The 22003-nt window shown below is 29.2% G+C and overlaps 2 long non-coding RNA genes across 3 annotated transcripts; both read left to right on the forward strand.

Annotated features, from left to right (window-relative positions):
• Positions 1-2217: 2217 nt before the first annotated feature.
• On the forward strand, positions 2218-3100 carry LOC126908171 (uncharacterized). 2 transcript variants are annotated; one of them, XR_007704723.1, is made up of 3 exons: positions 2218-2386; positions 2508-2631; positions 2693-3100. It is a non-coding gene; the product is annotated as an uncharacterized LOC126908171 (long non-coding RNA). The 2 variants fall into 2 exon arrangements; XR_007704722.1 differs by having other exon boundaries at positions 2508-2567; positions 2693-3099.
• A 10766-nt stretch (positions 3101-13866) lies between these two features.
• On the forward strand, positions 13867-14353 carry LOC126908172 (uncharacterized). Its single transcript, XR_007704724.1, has 2 exons — positions 13867-14114; positions 14184-14353. It is a non-coding gene; the product is annotated as an uncharacterized LOC126908172 (long non-coding RNA).
• The last annotated feature ends 7650 nt before the right edge of the window (positions 14354-22003 follow it).

The raw sequence follows: 22003 nt of genomic DNA on the forward strand, positions 1-22003 counted from the left end.
TGTCAAGTTATATTTGGTAACCATTCATTATCTCTCTTTCAACTTCTACAACTAACTCAACCACAGGTAAGACTACTCAAGAAGTCATACCCTACGGAATCTAAGTCAATGCTGCTGACGAAAACTCTGATGACTTTGAACTTGACATCACGACTCATGATCGAAGAAGTTAGATTAAATCAAGGAACTAGTTCTTAGAATGAATCGATGTGACTGCTTTAAAAAGAAACAAATAGATAAAAATATTGAATCACCGCATTTAATAAGTAACGCGTTGATTACGAACAGTTATTGAACAAAAAATTAAATCAATAAATAATACATTATAATAATATACAGCGTGATTTTAAAGAAATAAACGCAAATTTAATTATACAGGGTGTTCAGTAAGTCAGGAAACGGGTTTCTATTGTTCTCATTGTTTGTAACAATGAAAACAATAGAAACCCGTTTCCTGACTTACTGAACACTCTGTATACAGAGCGATTCAAATGAATATACTGTACAAATGATAATATACACAATGAGTCAAATGATAAACTATATACGGTGTTGGGTACAATGTGATTTTAATGAAATAACCGAAAATTTAATTATGTACAGAGTAATTGTAATGAATTAAATATATAATTTTAAATATACAGGGTGATTCAAATGTACTAGGTAAAATTTTAAGGACTTTTAAAAATATTGAATCATAACATTTAATAAGTAACTTGTTGATGGATGTTCAAAAGTTATTGAAAAAAAAATTTAATTAATAAATGGTATGTAGATTCAGATTTCAGTGACCATATGACTAGACAAAATGAATGGTTTGTAGACTACAAACAGTTTAAAACTAATGTATATGTGCGTATTAGAGTCGGAACTGTAATTACAACTTATGGCAAAGGCAATATAAATGTACTTGTTTTTGCAAATGGAAAATGGACAACAAAATATTTGTCAAATATTCTATACGTTTTAGAGTTAAAATTTAACTTATTCTCATCTGGCACATGATTGGATAATAAAATAAAAATGGTGTCCAATATTAAAATGTGTAAATTTATTAATAATAGTTATATTTTAGCAGAAGGTGTGCGTGATAATAATGAAATTTAATAATAATTGTAATGAAATTAAAAACCATACCAGAATAGAAAATATAGTATAATACAGACCAATATAGTAAAAAAGGTGGAATCAAATCCAACAAAAAGGTTGCAACAATGGTACCAGTGGTCTGGTCATTAAAATTTTCAATACGTACGCAATTATTTGACTCGTATGCAAATACTATTTAAAAACACGGACAATGACAAATTTTGTAAAGAATGTATTTATGGAAAAAAACATAAAAAACGATTTCATTTATTTAAAAAAAAAACAAAAGCATCCACTGAAATTATACATGGCGATGTATGTGGGCCAACGGACAAAATTCATTAGGTAGTACCTTTATTTGTATTATTTTAAGAGGATTATACAAATTATCGTTACGTACATTTTTCGTCAAATAAATCAGAGGTAAAAGGAAATTACAAATGTATTTTAATTTTATTAAAAATCAGCGAGATATATCAGTAAATATTTTATGAAGTGACAATATTTTAGAATACGAATTATGATACGATAAAATTCCTCAAATCGACAAATTAAAAATTTGGCAGTGAAGTTTATATATATGTATCAAAGGAAAAACAACGAGAACGGTATAAAAAGGGCAGAATAGGTGGTATATTTGTTGGATACTCTGAAGAAACAAAAAGCTATCGTATATCTTATGACCACAGAAAAATATCTGTTAGCAGAAACGTAACATTTAAAGAAGATACAATGTTCAAGAGGAAAATAATTTTGATGAAGAAATTGTTCAATAAAAAAGTGATATAGATGAGAAAAATCAATCATTAAAAGAAAGCCAAGAAACATAAAATGAAACTAAGAAGTAGACGAAATATAAAAAAAACCCAGCACAGTGAAGTGGTGGCACAGTGGGGTCGTGGCATAGTTGGTTCCAGTATAGATGATATCTGACAGCGATTAAAATCACTATCATAAAAAACGCTTCGATGCAAATCTGTAGATAGTGTTTCATTTAGAGAAATTGGTGGATTATTCCAAAAGCAACATCAACTCTTATTTCTTTAATTATATTCATAATACTAGTGTTGTAACACAGTAAAGAAAAAGCAAAAGATAAAAGGTAAACGAGTGAAAGTGTAAATGTGAAACTATGTGTACGAAGATGAATATGAGGAGGTGGTGCCTGCTGTCTAGGTATTCACGTGCGTGTTGTCGTACAGCAGTCACCGTGCTCGGCTGACACTCCGGGTTAGCTGTGGGTGTCGAAAGGCTGTTGTTATAGGAAGGGAGAATAAGAGTAACACCTAGGTATGAGGTGCAGACGAAGTGCAAAACACAAATACCAGGTGTACGCAAAAGGAGCCCAAAGTATGAGGTGCAGACAAAGTGCAAGACACAAGTACTTTAGTTATTAGGAGAGGACAACGAAGTACGAGGTGCAGACGAAGTGCAAGACACAAGTACTTCAAAGAGAGAACGGGGTAGCCGAGTATAAGGTGCAGACGAAGTGCAAGACACAAATACTGGGCGTACCAGATAAGGAGTATAACAAAGCACGAGGTGCAGACGAAGTGCAAGACACAAGTACTTTAGTTATTAGGAGAGGACAATGAAGTACGAGGTGCAGACGAAGTGCAAGACACAAGTACTTCAGAGAGAGAACGGGGTAGCCGAGTATAAGGTGCAGACGAAGTGCAAGACACAAATACTAGGCGTACCAGGTGAGGAAAGATAACAGAGTACGAGGTGCAGACGAAGTGCAAGACACAAGTACTCTGAAATGTCGAGGAAAAGAGTATATAGGTTAGAAAAGGAATAAACAAAGACTTTACTTTAAACAGTAAGCCGGACAGCGACAACCGAGTACTGAGACTGATGAATGACACAAGGCACTGGAGTCGACTGACCACGATGGTCAGGTCTATTGGGTTTTTATAATAATTACACCTATTGCCGATTTGGCAATAAATATTATTTGTTAATTCACCAGTCTCAGGAAGCGGATGTGCTGTCTGTATTTTATTAAAATAATTCTCACGATTATGAAAACGTGACACTATCACACTAGAAACAATTGCTCATTATGTTAACCTTAATGCATATTATTATTAATATTATATACAAATTATGAAAAAAATAATTAACTTACAACAAAACAAACTTATTATTTTCAAATTATAAATACCACTCTCGATACTCATCCAGAGTGTTGAATGGAATAGGTTATGTAATTAAAAGATTTAGAAATTATTCGTAATATAATAGTATTTATTATAAAATGTCAAAACATATAATATAAGAGATGTACAACGGCAACGGGTCACTTTACTCGATAGACGGTGAAACTACGACTAAACTGTAAATATGTATACAATAGCATTGAGTAAAACAACATAATCGTAAAAGGAATGTGTCCCTTTGACCTTGTACTATACTAACATAAGTAAAAATACATTAAACTGTTATCTTAAATAATATTACTGTACCCAGCGTGTTGTTTAATAATATCAACACAGAGTCTCATCAACCAAATTTTTAAATTCACGATAGGTATTGAACATTCGTTTTGTTGACAATTAAGTTTTATATGCAAACAAAATCTATCGTACGATGACTTTTAAATTCATTCCTCAAATTTTGACTGCTACCTGTAAATAAACTCAATCTTTCTGTACAATTATAAAATATTAAAATATTGTACATATTTATTATAAGTATTTTCGCTTTAATATAATAATAATGATAACCCCATAATGAGTATGATTACACATCGCCTTCCTTCTTTGTAGGGGTAAACCGTTGATCTACTGTTTTAATACATACGTTAGTCAAAGAAGGGGGACTCTCTATGGTCAAAGGCATACACGTTATAGTTGGGTTTTGTTGGGTTAATTAAGCCAACCCTCGTGAAGTCCTGCCCCCACCTCCACGTGGTGCAACCCGGGCAACGGATCCCGACTTTTGGAATCCGGCTAACGGGGGAGGCCACACCCACGTTGTGAATCAGCTCTTGATTAATTTCGGGCTGATTCACAACGTGGTGGTGTGAATTTTTAGACGGCGTGGGCCGCCCTGAAGCAATACCTCACGGTAGTTCCAGGGCGGTCCACAGCATGCCGGCGGTTGTAAAAAAAATAAAAAAATATGCCGCCGCCCCCGTTTCGCTGTGCTAGTGTCGGTGTGATCGGGCTCTAGGGGGCTACGAAACGTCGGCACGAACGCAGTTTCCCTATCTCGGGGAATCGGGCGCGTCCTCAGGTTGCGGATAGAGGAACGGCCTGCAGATATGCAGGTTAGCCGCGAAATAAGCGGTCGTGGACAATGAGCCTCGACAGGTGGATTGGCCGGACTCACGGGGAAATTACTTATCGTCTGACCCAGGTGATGTCCGGTCACGGCTGCTTTAAAAAATACCTTCACGGTATTCGCAAGACAGCCGCGCTGACGTGCGATTACTGTCGGGATCGCCCGGGAGAAGCGGACAATGCTCTGCATACGCTCTTCCGGTGCGAGACGTGGGCCAGCGAGCGGGAGGAGTTGGAAACCCGCTCAGGGTCCATGTTTGGCGTAAGGTCCATGGTGGATCATATGCTGAGAAGCCGGGAAGGGTGGTCTCTGGTTTAGGCGTTCGCTGAATCGGTGATGAGCCAAAAAGAGGAGGCCGAACGTCTGAGGCAGAGACTGCCCCGGTTAGGACAACCTGTGGAGTCGGCTCGGCTGGCGCCGTAGGTTTTTGTTATTGTTTTTTATGATCGTTTGTTTAATGTATGTTTGTGAATTATTAAGCCAACCCTCGCAAAGTCCTACCCCCACCTCCACATGGTGCAACCCGGGCAACGGATCCCGACTTTTGGGATCCGGCTAACGGGGGAGGCCACACCCACGTTGTGAATCAGCTCTTGATTAATTTCGGGCTGATTCACAACGTGGTGGTGTGAATTTTTAGACGGCGCGGGCCGCTCTGAAGCAATACCTAACGGCAAAGGCGTAAAGCATTTGAGTAAATGTATTTGAATGCAAGCAAATTAAACTCAGTCAAAATGAAAATTGAGAATAATTCTCTGTTATTTTATATGTTACATTATAGTATAACATAATTATTGTGCTTATCTAAATGCTATTATGTATACATCTATTTTTAATATATCAGTTAAACCTACAATAGCCTATTGCAGGTTCAAATGATTTACTCTATTGTCAATAAGACATACTTTACAGGTTTTTACACATGTACTAATATTTAATTTTTTTCACTGATTAGTCTCCAATAATTAATTTTATTTACCTCTAACAAAAAATATCGAAAATAATAAATGAGTTCTCTTAATTTAAGAGTACTCAATATTTGACTCAAATTACCCTCTTGTAATTATTTAGGTGGAAACTTTTGCTCGNTCAAATTACCCTCTTGTAATTATTTAGGTGGAACCTTTTGCTCGTAGTTAAAATAAAAACATTATTATTATTTTTTAATTGTATTCTTAGTATTTGAAATACTTTTGTAAAGTAATTGAGTATTACTCAAATACTTTTGTATGAAAAGTATTCAAATAGTATTTTTATTACATTTTTTTTTAAATATTTGAGTATTATTTAAAATACTTTTTAAAAGTATTTTTTACAACTATGCCTAACGGTAGTCCCTGGGCGATCCACATTATGCCGGGTGTAGGAAAAAAAAAATATATGCCACCGCCGTTCGATGGCACCTTTTATTTTTCAGCGCTTAAATATTTTCACATGTTTCTAAAATTATACAATTTTCAAAATTTTCTGTAATATATCATATGTATACTATACGATTTTCCATCTACCTAGGTATACTATGCATATACCAAGGTATACTATACATATACTTTGAGAACTAAACATGTATATAACATAACATAACATAACGCTATCTAGGAATGAAAAACATCTATCCTTCATAATACCCAACCGTTTACACCGTCCGTCTTCCTAGGGAGAGAAAACGGCCGGGACCGTTTTAGGGGTATACACTTATATATTACACAACTACTCTAGGGCAAACCTTTATAAGGTATTTTAAAATAAATAAAATTTGAACACAAAAATAGCATGTTTTTTAACTACGGTAGCAGTTTGCACAAAAAAAGATAGATCGTTGGGAATTTTTTTTTTTTTTTTGATTTATAGTACATGACAAAAACTTTAATTTGAATTATGGTTTAAGAACGCAGTATTTGCGGAACATTTTTAACACGCTTATATTAGTTTCACCTGTATGTTTGTGAGTTCTTTGTAACTTTTCACTCGCCACGTGTCTACGGCCTTGAGACTAGACGGTCGTAATGCATTCGCCCCTTCCCGCTCACCACTCGTAGACAACAATATTTTACAACCCGTAGACGCGCGCTTATCATCAATTATATATATATAAGTCATTTTGTTCAATAATAAGTTGATCGATTCTACAATAAAGTGGTTTATTAATACTAAATTGTATAACAAATACACACATAAACAATAAACAATAAAAAATCGATAATTTAAAACTTATTACTGTATACTCTTTAAATTATATAAAATAAAAATAATTATTAATTATTAAAAATGTTACCGTAGATTTTACACATTAAATTTATATAATTATACAAATTACAACAGTGATAACAATGCCGCCACTGTTATACCTCCCCTCCTCTAGACATAAACTCCAGTTTATGTACTCAAATTTTGTGCTGGAATTAATTTATTCCTATGGAAAAAATTTTTTTTTCTTTTTTCTTCTATCTCATATATTTAATTTGATATTTGTTTTATTATTCGGAAAGGACCTCTTCTAACTTCATCCAACTTGTTCCTATTCATTTTGTTGCCATTTTTTATGTATACTAACTCATTTTCTTTAAATGTATATTCTTTTCTTGTTTTGTCTACTCTTTTTTTATTTTTTTCATAATTTTTATTAGAATTTATTATAGCTTGTTCTCTATCTTTTTCTAAATTAAAAGTTTTTTCTTGAAGTTCATTTGGTACTATATAAGACTTTACACCAAATAATAGATAAGACGGTGAAAATTTTATTACACTATGTGTTGTATTGTTGTATTCCTCTACACATTCCTCCGCTATCTTAGACCATGCTTTTTTTCTCCACTATTAATTTTACATCTTATTCTGTTTACCAATGTTTGGTTTAGTCTTTCATTTAATCCATTTGATTCCGGGCAATCCACTGATGTAAATATTAATATTATATTCTTTGATTTCATATAATCTTTGACTTCTTTGGATTTAATCCCTGTATATTGTTCCGCCAAAACCATTTTTATTTGGTGCTGTCTTGCCACCAAATCGACTAATTTGATAAAATCTTTAGCACTTTGCCCTTTTGAAGTTAAAATAAATGCATATCTCGAGAAATTATCACTTAAGNAATCACTGATTATTTCTACTAAAAAAGTGCAAATAATACTGAATAAGTTTAAAGAAAGACATTTAAATACTATTAAACCTCTATACTTAGCTGCATCTTTGTTGANCTACTAAAATATGTAAATACTTTTTTGATGACCTATTACCTCCAAAACCTCCCACTGTGTCAATGGACATAATTTCATAAGGTTTTGTCGCTGGTCCTAATTTTGAAAGCAAACCAATTTTTTTACTACTTCTTGATTTATTTTTTTTTTACATATTTCACATGCACTACAAAATTGGTGAATAATTTTATCCATATTTTTGAAATAATAATAAGGTCTTAATTTTTCACTTAAATGACAAGTACCAATGTGACCATAATATTCATGCATTTACTTAATTAATAATAAACCAACTTCCTGAGAAATGTAAATTCTTTGTCTATTTTTAAAGTATTTAAATTTGATATTTCCTTTTTCAAATACTCTTTTGGAGTCCTTAATCTCAATTGCATTTTTTTGTTGGTCACTAATTATTTCTTCTAATGTAACCATATTTACAACTTTTAATATATCTTCTTCTATACTAATTCACTTTCTTTTTCATTTATGTTTTGAAAAATATTTAAATTTTCATCCTGTGACAATTTAAATATTTTAATAGCATCTAGACCAAGTAATAAATCATATGAAAAATTATTGTTTTTTATAACATATACATCTAAAACTTTTTCAATTTTATTAATTTTTAAATGTAAACGTGCCCGGCTATTGGTAAAATTTACTCCACTTATTGTTTTAAACAAACTATGATTTTCAAAAAATTTTGTTTTTAGTTGGTTTATAATCTTGTGATTAACAAGTGTAATATTTGAACCACTATCATAGATACCTTTTACTTTTTTTGATTTATTAATTAATACGTTTAATGTTATAAGCGGTGTAAATTTTTCCGGGCGATTTAGTTTTTTTGGTTCTCTAGTTCAATATCCAATAGTTCATCAATTTCAGTTTGATTGACTTCGGATACATTAACATTTCTTTTTTTCAAATATTGTAGCTTGTTCCGACAAAGTTGAAGTGGCTTTTTTTCAGAAAATCCTTTTGGTGCTACATTATACTTCTTGTCAACATTACTCTTCCCCTTTATAATTACATTATTATTATTATAATTAGATTTCATCTTATCATCTTTTTATATTAGTTTTTTTCTGAATCATACATTCTTATTTTATTCATTAATAAATCTGTACTTGTTATCTCCTCCTTATCCAGTTTATCTTGTACATTTAGTGGTAAGCCCATAACAATCAAATTAATTCTAGATGTATTTGACATAGAACTCTCAATTTCTAGTATTAAACGTTCTTTTTTTAGAGCATAGTCAATTAATGATCCATTTAAATATTTAAAGTTATATGCAAATCTGACATTTGCCCAACTTTTATCAGCATACACTTGTAAAAAGGACCCTACCCAATCTGACCATTTGTTTATTGATAATTTTCTTAAATTTGAATTATACCATTATTTTGCAATCTCTTCTAAAAAAAATTTTAAACTTTGTATCTTCTTAATTTCCTCTATGACTTTATATTTATCACACTCTTTTTCAAATTGGTCTAACCATTCTTTTACATTCTGTCTACCGTTAAATTTATCTATAATAAATTTTTTTTCTATATCAGCTAATGATATCTCTCTTAATTCTAATTGAGCTTTTAAATCCATACACAATTTCATTAAATCATTTTTATCATCCACTACAAATGTATTTTTATCTGCATTAATTTTTTTTTCGTCTAATTCGTCAAGATAATATGATCTGAATACAAAATTACGTTGGTCATCAGTGTACAATGCACTTACCTCTTCCGATAACATAACCGTTATATTACGAAATTGTCCTTCTTTTACCATACTCTTGCATGCGTTTTTGACAATACTGATTTGAAACAATTCCTTATGTAGATCTTCATGTTGCCCCTTTACGGGAAATGCATACTCAACTGTATCATCCAAAAATCTAATTGTTTTTCCATATTAACTAGTTGACCAGTAACCATCTGTTTCTGGAATTTTATTTTAAACTGTGCAGACATATTTTAAATTATCGATTTGTAATTTTGTTCAATAATAAGTTGATCGATTCTACAATAAAGTGGTTTTTTAATACTAAATTGTATAACAAATACACACATAAACAACTTATTACTGTATACTCTTTAAATTATATAAAAAAAAAATAATTATTAATTATTAAAAATGTTACCATAGATTTTACACATTAAATCTATATNGTCGTTTTACGTCGCGGTGCAAAGTCCAGCAAGTGCCGCACGGCCGACGACGTCCCGCCGTTAATGATACCGTAGTCTTCTTCTCGTTGTCAAAGTGACAACATTAACAAACTGATCCGCACTCGCGCACTGTCGTCATCTACCATGATTAGTGATGTGCCACAAGAAATATTCCCCAGGGAACGTTCCTGGGAATGAGGAATATTCCGGAAATATTCTATTACCACTCGGGAATATTTCTTTAATAACAACTAATGCATTTTATTTATTATAATTATTAAAGTATGGCAGTGCTAGTGAAAGAGACAACGTTATTGTATTTATATCTTGATTACACTGATATGTTTATCAACATACTATTGATAAGCAATATATCAAGGCTTAGATTAAAATTGATTATAGTAGTATCGTTTTTCACAGTTATTTTATTTGTTATTTTACTTTTCAAAATACTTTTAAAATGCCGGTAAAAATATTCGAATTGTTGGTCTTATTTTAACGAAAGACTAGTTAACTTCAATGAAAGAATGTAAATTATCATTACAAACATTAGCTGTTCATGCTGTTGGATCTTCTATGATAGGAATAAACAGAAACAAATTAATTTTAGATGATGCTGTATTTTGGACTAAAATCGATAAACTTATTAATTTACTTAACCCTATTGTAAAATGGATTACAATTTTAGAAGGGGACAGCAATATAATTAATCATGTATTTGATGCTTTTTATGAAATTCAAAATACTTTTTGTAGTTATATCTCAGAATCACTGATTATTTCTACTAAAAAATTGCAAATAATACTGAATAAGTTTAAAGAAAGACATTTAAATACTATTAAACCTCTATACTTAGCTGCATCTTTGTTGGATCCCAAAACTCAAGGGTGTAATTTATTAAATTCAGAAGTATTAAAAGCTATTGAGTTTATTGATCAAATGATATCTATACAAAATAATATGACTGATTCTCTTAAAATGGATGGTGCTCAAATAATAGCTGATATAGCAAATTACAGATCTCGACAAGATATATGGAGCAATAATTTTATTTGGAAATGTGTGGAGAAAATAAGTCCTTTAACATGGTGGAATAGTTTTTGTTCAAGTACTCATTTATGTATTATTGCAAAAAAAATATTAATTGTTCCTGCTACATTAGCAGCCACTGAACGTTCATTTAGCACATTCTCAAATATTCACACAAAAAAAGGAACCGTTTAACAACATCAAATGCTTCAAAAATAACTTTTGTTGTCCATTATTGGAGACAAAATATAGAATAGAATAAAAAAGTTACTTATGTTAATTATGAAGGCGAACCCCGTGAACCTAATGAAATGGATAAAAATACACTTAATATATCAATTGTGTCAGATGAAAATTCAATGTCAATTGATGGTTTAATTTCGTCCGACGATGAAGAGTGGTGTCCTAGTGACAGTGACAATGATTTCTTTAATGAGTATTTAAAACAAAAAGAAATAAGTTATCTTGTTGTTATTTACATTTATAAGTAAACATTTATGTTAATAAAGTTATCCTTTGCTTTTATTACTTTTGAAAAACCTGGAAAATGTGAACAAAAAATAACGTATTAAATTTGGTAACTTGTTTAAGCATTTTATAGGCATCATAGACTATGATGCCTATAAAATGATTCATAGCATACAGTTAATTTGAAATATAAACAGTAAAAAGTATAACAGAATCAAAAATTATAATTAGTTATAAAATATTTAAAATTCCTAATGTTTCAACATAAAATTTCATATTTAGTTTAATGTAAATATATACAAGCAGTTTAAATAATTACTTATAGTCAATTCTTTGCATCAACAACTGAACCTTTAGTACATAATTTCATTATATTAATAAATTCATAGGTACCTAAATCTTAATCAAATCAAATATTTTTAGAATAATTCTACTAATTATTACACAAATGTCTTACTTTTCTCCAATAATATTTTTGTGTATAAAATATAGGCCATGGACCATTTACAGCTATAAGTTTAGTTAAATATTGAAACAAAATTAATAAATATGAACAAAATTTAACAAAATTATAATATTCCCGATAAATTCCCGGTATAAGGAATGTTCCGGAAATTATCTCAAGGGATTTTCCCATCATAAAATTCCTGGGAATTTGCACATCACTAACCATGCTAACCTTTTGACGCCCGAGGATCACGCCAGACATCGCGTCGTCGACGCCAGCGACAGTGCCGCGATATTATGCGAGAAAAATATATTCCTACCGCCACCGCTAATATTAATATATATATACATATACATATATATATATATATATATATTAATATTTATACGTATATTCGTATATGTTAATATTAATTTATATATTCCTACAGCCGCCGTATATGCATCGTGTATAATGTTCCCCCCGCCACGCCCGCCCACAAAACACGGCTATACCTCATGCATGATACGCTTACGTACTTAAGTCCCTTTACATGTATATATATATATATATATTCTAATTACTATTAAAACATATATTAATACACTGTATTCTCATTATATCTCTTAGTAGTGTATTCATTCTGATTACGGGGGATGATTCTCGTATCGTCATTTTTTGTCACTACCTCCACGTTGCGCGCCTGCTGTGGTAGCCGTTTCTTAGACTCCCTCTCCAAAATCGAACCCTGATATCCCGTTACCCGTTATAACCATGATATTCATATTAACTACTATCATAACATGAAACTAAAAAGTGAGAAATAAATATAGTTTAAAACTTAAGTTGAAAAGTGGAGTTTTGTAAAAAAGTTGCTATTTTGATTGACCCCCTGTGAGCAGGTGAAGTGTTAGAATTTAAAAAAATGATATTACATGAAAGGGAAATATTTAAAGTTTTAATAAAAATAAATTATGTTGATTTGTTCATTTTTTTAAAAAGTTATAGAAGTTTTAAGAAAAAAATGCCAAAATTTAACAACTTTAAAAATTGTAATTTTTTGGGGACTTGCGCCTATTACAGGGAACAATGAAATTTGTTTAATTTTTTTAGGGCATTGCTTTCAATTAGATTTTTTGACGTATTATTGAAAGAAATCGGTCTAGTGAGAGCTAAGAAAAAGTGACAACAGACATAAAAAAAGAACCTATGATATATTTTACTATTAATTTTACTAATAAAATTAACACCTTCTCAACTTCTCCTCGAACCTAAAATTAAGAACTTGTTGGAAATACTAAGTTAAATAAATCTAAAATTAAGAACTTTAAAGAAATTTATTTTAAATCGACAGATGTTCTATCATAATTGTTTATTTTATTATTCATAAATGTAAAATATAAAAAATAAGTGTATTTTATTACTTTATCGTATTATATTTTGATCAAAAAATTTAGTATTAATTCATATTATTTATTTTCCAAATGATTTTATTAAAATTTGCCAAGTTTGGTTTTGTATTCTTTTTTGCAATTATGTATATAAAAGCAGATTCAATTTTAAAAGCAAAAAGGGATCAGTTAAATAAGTTACTACAGTATTCAGGATGGAGAAAATTAAATGAATTGATCTGTATAAAATTTCACAGTAATATACATTTTCTTCACAATTTGTTTGAAACAACTCTTAATCGCCATAAATGTAAGCAAAAAATAAGAGTATTAACCATATATCTTGGATGCACATACTCAAATGTTATAAATAATCTTTTTTCAATTATTAGCAACGTTACACAAATTTGTCAGAACAAATTAAAAGAAGAGAATGATTTGATTAATGGATGCATTTGTACCGAAAAACTCATAAACATAATGTCCTTATTTATTGTTCCTCTGGCAAAATTGATGGCAAGCGCTATGGATGCTTTGGATTTACTACATATCCAACCATGGGCATATAATAAAACTACCTACATGATAAGTCCTCGATTAGGGAAAATTGAAGATATTCATGACGATTTAAAAAAACAAATTTTATCACGTGATGATATTTCTACATACTTATGGGCGTTAAATACTGTAGATAATTTTTTTCGAATAATAATGGATGGTGTAAATCATGACACTTCACAATATTGTGTATTTGTACAAGTTGATAACAATAATTTATGGAAAGAATGGTNTGTAAATCATGACACTTCACAATATTGTGTATTTGTACAAGTTGATAACAATAATTTATGGGAAGAATGGTATCAAGAGTACGAAATCATTATTAACCAAGGAATTAATTTAGTATTTTTCAAATTCTTAACCAAAAAAATTAAGAATTATATCCGGACTGTAATTACAGAAAAGTATTTTCAGCTCGGATTTAAATTTGATCCAATTACCCAAGAAACATTTATACCAAAACCAGATGACTCAATTGAGCTAGGTAATTTAAATAAAAAAATATTTATTAAAATATCAATTCAATGTCTTATAATTTTTTTTATGAATCTAGAATTGGAATTTAAAACAACAGATGAATAGTCAACAAAGACAATATTAATAGAGACTCATTAAATGTTGTAAAAATATACATTACATTTTAAATTTACGTTTAAAAATAAACCACAATTACATAATTAAATTGTAAATCTTTGAATAATTATTAAAACAAAATAATATGGTTTTATTTTTAATTTTTTTTGAATCATTAATAATAAATGATATAAATATATATGATTATCTTAAATATGACACTAAAAATAATATAATGAAATTTTAGACATATTTAGAAACTAATATAAATTGCCAGCTTAATAGATCAGTTAATTATCAATTACAAAAAAGACAATAAACAATTAAATAATGAAGACTGGAATCTTACGCAAGTGATTTTAAATATATATACTCATTTATTATTAGTCGTACACATAAAAAGTTTAATAAATATAATATTGATATTCAAATTATAAAAATAAAAATAAACACTGAATGTTTAGTTTGGGTATTTATATTATTAAAAATTTTTCGCCCTTATTCCTCCTCTCATTCATTTATAAGTATATAAAGTCTATAGAATATTGAATCGTAGTATAAGTATATTTAAATTATATAATATAAATATAAGTATATTCATATTGCTCCGGCGGTGGATTTGCCTGTCGGAAGTAACGAGTGGACCTCATAGGAGAGTTCCTCATTGGACCCAATCGGGTAGACAGGTGGGTGGACCAGACATACGGTGAGATGACATTCTGTCTCGCCAAATGATGTTCGGATCGCCCGGAAGAGGCTTACAGCGCTTTGCACGCCTTCTTCTGGTGCAAGGCGTGAGCCCAAGTGGGGGACTCTTTGGAGTCCTTACTAGGGTCCATAATGGGCCTGATGTTGTGAGCGGGGAGGCGTGGAGGATCGTCCAAGCGTTCGCCGAATCCGTCTTGAAAAATAAGGAGGAAGCGGAACGCCTGAGACTGAGGTAGCCACGCCACCCGGTGCAGGAGGACCTAAGGCGCTGGTTTAGGCCGGTGCCTTAGGATTTCGTGTTATATGTTTTTTTTCATACCCAAAGGCTACCGCTTATTCATCAAACCGACACTGTAGTGCAGCGCAATGGGAAGTTCAAACAACATTTTTTTCCTACCATCGACTTATGGTTGGCCACCCTGGAACTGTTGTGAGGCATTACTTCAGGGCGACCAACATGGTGATAAAACTCACACCGCTGTGATGTGACTCGGCTCAAAATTAATCAAGAGCTGAGCCACACACAGCGTAGCCTCCCCTATTAGCCGGATCTCAGAGTGGGATCCTTTGTCCTGACTAATGTTACATATGACGAACAAACAGACTATCCAAAAAATTATTCATTAAATGCAATAGATATTTCTTCATTTACAAACTCTAATCTACCATCGACTAACTCCATGAACATATTTTCAAGATTTTATATTTCATTTAAATTCATCTAAATGGAGAGATAATGAATGTTATAATAATAGCCAACCTAAAATATGTTCGATTAGTGTAGATAATGATACTACCGAACGCTCTATAAAGTCGATAGAAGAATATATCGCTAAAATTAACAAAAATGAAGAAAAAAAAAACGGTAGCACAGTGGGGTCGAGGCACAGTGTGGACGAGGCATAGATGGGACAAGTATAGATGATATCTGACAGTGATTAAAATCACTATCATAAGAAACGCTTCGATGCAAATCTGTAGATAGTGTTTCCTTTAGAGANGCTTCGATGCAAATCTGTAGATAGTGTTTCCTTTAGAGAAATTGGTGAAATATTTTAAAAGCAACATGAACTCTTATTTCTTTAATTATATCCTGATTAGTAGTTCTTTGATTTTAAAATATAATATATGAATAAATACTAATTATAGTTTTTAAATTTAGTATGAAATTGTGTGGCCAGCTATGATGTATGGTTCATAGTGTTGGGCGGTTGATAAGAAAGTAGAGCAGAGAATAAGTGTAGCAGAGATGAGAATGCTTAGTTGGATGAGTGGAGTGACTAGAGAAGGTAGGATAAGGAACGAGCATATAAGATGAAGTAAAGGTGTAGTGTCAATTGTGGATAAGATGAGAGAAAATAGACTTAGATGGTTTAGTAATGTTATGAGGAGAGAGGAATCGGAAGCTCAAAGAATAGTTATAGAAATTAATGTTGAAGGAAGAAACGGTAGAGGAGGACCAAAAAAGAGATAGAAGTATGTTATTGAATGTNAAAAAAAGAGATGGAGGGATGCTATTGAATGCGATTTGAACAGCTGATGTGAGCGTAGAAGATGTGGGGGAGATCGTGTCAAGTGGAAGCTTAGGATAAGGGTGGCCGACCCCAAGTAGTTGGGATTAAGGCAAAGAAAAAGAAAAATATTACCAGAAATTCCGGTGGCAATTGACATAATATGATTGTTGTTTCGGAATGTACAATTTAGCGTTTAGTTGGGTTTAAATAATATAGCGTCAAATCAATTACCTACTCTATCGGTTGTATCTCAATATACACTACACTTTAATGATACAATAAATAAATAAACTCACACATACACACATATGCATTTATAACATTGTGTCTAACGTAAGTGTAACATGATAAAAAGTAACAGTAAAATTAAAAAAATGGAATATAAATTTTACTACTCATATTAACTGTAATGTAACTCGAAAAATATTTGTTTAAATGAAAAAATATAAGAAAATTTTTTTGTTTACAATTGTCTTTTAAACAACTTTTGTACGAAACTTTTTTTTGTAAGTTAAATATTTTTTGAGAAAATTAAAAAAGCTCATATTTTGGACTTTTGCGAGGCTGTAAAAAAAAAGCTCAATTCCAATCTTGAGGACTATTAGTATGTCATTATACATATTTTAATTCAACTTTTAAAAAAACAAAATTTTTTCCGCAATTTTTCCTTTGTTGACTGGCCTAGATGTCAATTTTAAACTTGTAATTGAGCTAAAAGTTATGGTAATATATTCAATTTATTTTACTATAAACTTTCATAAATCTTTATCAAAAATTTTTCATCAACTTTAAAGAACCAAAAAAATAGGTTAAAATTGAAAATTTGGACTGATTATTTTTAACATATTAAAAATCAAATCAGTAATAATTTGAAAACAAATTTTTTTTTCTTTTAATTATTATTTTATATATATAATTAGTAATAATATAAAAAATTAGAAGTGATAGAAATAGTCTACTTGCAGATTTGAAAACAACGCGAAAATTTGATTTAGAAAAGTATATTTTTGCTTCTGATGAAAGTTCCTTGTAGTCCAGTGCATTTTTTTATAGTAACAAACAGTTTTTATTGAAAATTATTGTATCAAGCCCTTTAAATTTTTATACACGTAAAAGTAAAGCAAAATATAACTTCTTTATTATTTTTATAATTTCTCCGTTTAAATTACAATATTAAATATCAATTTCATACTAAATTTAATAATTATAATTAGTATATATTCATATATTATATTTTAAAATCAAAGAACTACTAATCATGATATAATTAAAGAAATAAGAGTTGATGTTGCTTTTGGAATAATCCACCAATTGCCTAATTAAAACAAAAAAAAAAAAAGTTTGTTGGGAATTTTTTCTGCTATTCTGCAAAATTACTCCTTCGTTGACTAGAATGAATCATTAAATAGAAAATTTTATGAGAATTAAAACAATGTTATTTTTAAGATTAATATGCAGTCAGAAAGTTTTATAATTACTATTTATTGTAAATTTATCAGAAAAACTCATTATTTTTTGCATTTTTATCGTAATAGAACACTTAAATAGAAATTATAGTAATCATTTCTAAGTAAGTTTTGGTATTTAAAAAGATTCTACAATTGAAATATCCAGAACTGAATTAATTCTAATGACTTACTTTAACTAAAAAAAAAAAAGTTTTTATTTTGAATTCCTCTTATATTAAAGTAAAAAAATNTCATTTTTAAAAAAGTTATGGCAATTTTAAGTAAAAAAAATTGAAAAAATTTCGAAAATTAGCGATTTTTAAATTTGTAATTTTTTGGGGGATTTCCCCCGTTTACGAAGAACGAGGGATTTTTTTTCAATTTTTGAGGGTAATGTCTTCAACTAGATACAATTTGTGATCTTTTGACATATTTTTCATCAAAATTGGTTCAGTGAGAGCTGAGATTGAGAGTATACAGAAAAAAAAAAAAAAAAAAAACACATCATAGTAAAATTAATACCTTCTCAGCTTCGCATCGAAGCTAAAAAATGTATTTTACAGGTAATATATAAAGACGAAAATATAAAAATACATTTATGTAAAAAATTAACTATATATTTAATCATAAGTAGCCAAAAATTTCCAAATAACAACCGAAAATGTTTTATAAATCCAACTGAATAATGCATATTTTTCATTATTTTTAGTGTTCATTTTTAATTTTTTTAATGAGCAATATGAAATAATTTTATTTTTAATACCTTTTTTATATAAAGAACACTTACTTTAAAGATTTAAAATATTTAGGTGAGGTAATGAAGTCGGCGTAATGTCCTTCTAATTTTTATAGTCACCATTTCAAAACGCTATTTACCTTACACAGCATTAAAGTGTTCATTATTTTTTTATCTGGCGTCTATATGGTAAATAACCTTAATATTATTAATTTTACAAAATTATAAAAATGAAAAGATATTTTTTAATTATCACAGTAATAATGGATTTTAGAAAAAATGAATTCGAATCTTTTTTGTGTCAAATTTAACACTAAATAGTTTTTTATTCTATGGATTTTGACACTAACTATAATATTTATTAAAATAAATGTGAAAAACTAAAATCAACCCTATTTAATCAAACCCCAATGTAACACGAGAAGGGGTTGTTTGATCCAGTCCAATTTTTCACAGTATAAGTNTCCCCGCAAATGGGGGAAATATCCAAAAAAATTACAAATTTAAAAATCGCTAATTTTCGAAATTTTTTCACTTTTTTTTCTTAAAACTTCCATAACTATTTGAAAAGTCAACAAATCTACATAATTTTTTTTTATACTAAAATCTTAGATATTTACCTTTCATTTGATATCATTTTTGGAAAATCTATCACTTAACCTGCTCATTGGGGGGGATTTAAAATGGCAACTTTTTTACAAAAATTAATTTTTTCAACTTAATTTTTAAAAATGTTCCGGAAAGACTGCGTCCTTTAAACATATATCAAATTAAAGCTTATTTTATGTACTACAAAATGAAAAAAAAAAATTTGTCCCGACACTTTTTTTTCTACATTTAAACGGCTGCCGTAGTTAAAAAAACACTATTTTTGTGTTAAAATTTTCGATTTTCGATTTTAAATTTTCAACTTAAAAATGCTATAACTTTTTGAAAAATGTATATATCAGCACAAATTTTTTTTTTCTAAATACATTATAAGTACATCTTTCATTTGATATACTTTTTATTAAAATTGGACAATTTCCCCTTATATAGGGGGCGTTCAAAACTTGAAAAATTGTAAAAACATAGATCTTTTTCAACTGAACTTTTGAAAATGTTTCGGAAATACTGCGTCCTTTAAACATATATCAAATCAAAGTTTATGCTATATACTATCAAATGAAAAAAAAAAATTTGTCCCGACATCTTATCTTCTATGCGCAAATGGCTACCATATTCAAAAATATGCTATTTTAACAAATTTTTTTTTTTAATTAAACACTATCTACAGATTTGCATCGAAGCGTTTTTTATGATAGTGATTTTAATCACTGTCAGATATCATCTATATTGGACCCAACTATGCCACGACCACACTGTGCCGCCACCTCACTGTGCTGGGTTTTTTTAAGTTTACCATTCTATAAATTGTTTAACATTACCATTCAAACTTATATAAAAACTTATATATTATAATGAAAACAAAGATATTAACGCATTTCTATTCCAATTTTAAAATTACAAAAATATTATTAAATATGTTTTTTGTAATATTAATTATTTAATAAATTACAACATATAATATAAGTAAAATCAGCTGAATCAATACTTATCGCCTAATATTATGGGTATTTTATATGAAATTACCATGAAATTGCAAGTTGTTATAAAGAAAAATTAATGTTACTTGCTCAGAAGAAACTGAATTATAATATCCATAATTTTAAATCTATTGAACTTAAAATATATAATATTTCTACATTATCTTACATTATGAAACCTATATATCTAATAAATAATTTAAAGAATATTTTCATTTTCAGCTAAAGGTTTTTATTAGATTTAATATTTTGTTACAAGGATTAAACCATTATCTAATAACTAAAAACGCATACGTAGATAATTGTTTTGATCTATAAATAACTATTTTCTACGTAGTGTTAGAAACATGAGTAACTTTATTACATAATAATTTTATCTAATACAATTATATCTGTAATATTGTTATAACTATTTGCTATAAAATTATAATAACTATGCATTGTCAAGTGATTACAGAAATATTTAGTTTAGAAATACCAGTTTGCAAATTTTTTACAATATTAATATTAAATTTTGAGACTAATTTATAATTATAAAAATTTTAACTTATTATTTATAAGAACGTACAAACATTTTTTTTCTTTTGATAAAATTCTTATCATTATTTTGAAGTATTGTCATGCACATGGTAATAGGAAATTATGGCATAATTTATTGAATATATTTTTTTAAATCATGAAAGTCGCATGCATATCCCGACGACAAGCGCTTTTTGTGGGCAATTAGATTTATAAAAAATTCAACTATATGTTTTCCTAAATTAAATATTTTCTAAACTTAAGGATAAGTTAAATTATTTTTGAATACTATCGATGAGGTTTATAATACAATTATATCATGCATCTTCATTAATAAATATATATATATATATATATCATAAAAACTATTGAAAAATAATAATTGACGAATTTCTATTGAATATAAAAATAATATGTATGGCCTATAAAAAGATAGAAAATAATTCATTATAAGTTTTTGAAATAAGTAAATCGATTTTATTGCCTAGAAAAATCGAATAGTCACTAACATTAGACTTATCTTGTAATTGATTAATGAACTCATTTTTTATAAATTTTACTCCGGGCAAAGAATTGGTATATCTACAAAATGATGCCACAAAGTGAGAAGTATTATCAAATAAAATCGCTAAAACATTTCTGAAAGTGATAATACTTTTATGCTTTTTTGGATCAAGTGATCTTCGTATTTTTTTGAGGTCTCTAAGGAATGGATTAGTATCAAAACTAGACATAGATTCTTCTTCAAAAAATAAACAAATTCTTAGAACAGTATTAATTATACTATCTACTAACTCTATATATTTACTAGTTTTTTCTTTGAGTAATTTGAATAATTTAATGCATTCGTTATTGTCTTCAATTGCATCAATACCTGAATTCATTTGATAATGCATAATAATACTGAAACTGTTCTTTTTTACATTTAAATCATTTTTTGTAGGAATACTGTTTAAGTCATTATTCTTTGGATTCATAGTAATTTTTTTAGTTATATACCTTTCCGTCATAATGAGTAAATAACGGTTACATTGTTTGAGTATTTCGTAAAATTTACATTTGATCATTATGTAAATAAGGTTTAATTTTTGTTTATAGTTACTTTGATTCACTGCAAGATTTTCAGGCAACAAAAGATCTTTAGAAAATATTTTTTGAGTCAGATCAAATTTTTCAAGTTTAATGTTATCGTAAAGATTAGCGATCGTAAAATATTTTTTGTTTACTATAGCTATAATATTGTTAAACTCCATCCAACATTCATTTGACAATATTTTGTTTAGACAACT

The sequence above is a fragment of the Daktulosphaira vitifoliae genome, unplaced genomic scaffold, assembly GCF_025091365.1.
Source record: "Daktulosphaira vitifoliae isolate Bord-2020 unplaced genomic scaffold, ASM2509136v1 Scaffold_5, whole genome shotgun sequence".
In the NCBI taxonomy this organism is placed as follows: domain Eukaryota; kingdom Metazoa; phylum Arthropoda; class Insecta; order Hemiptera; family Phylloxeridae; genus Daktulosphaira; species Daktulosphaira vitifoliae.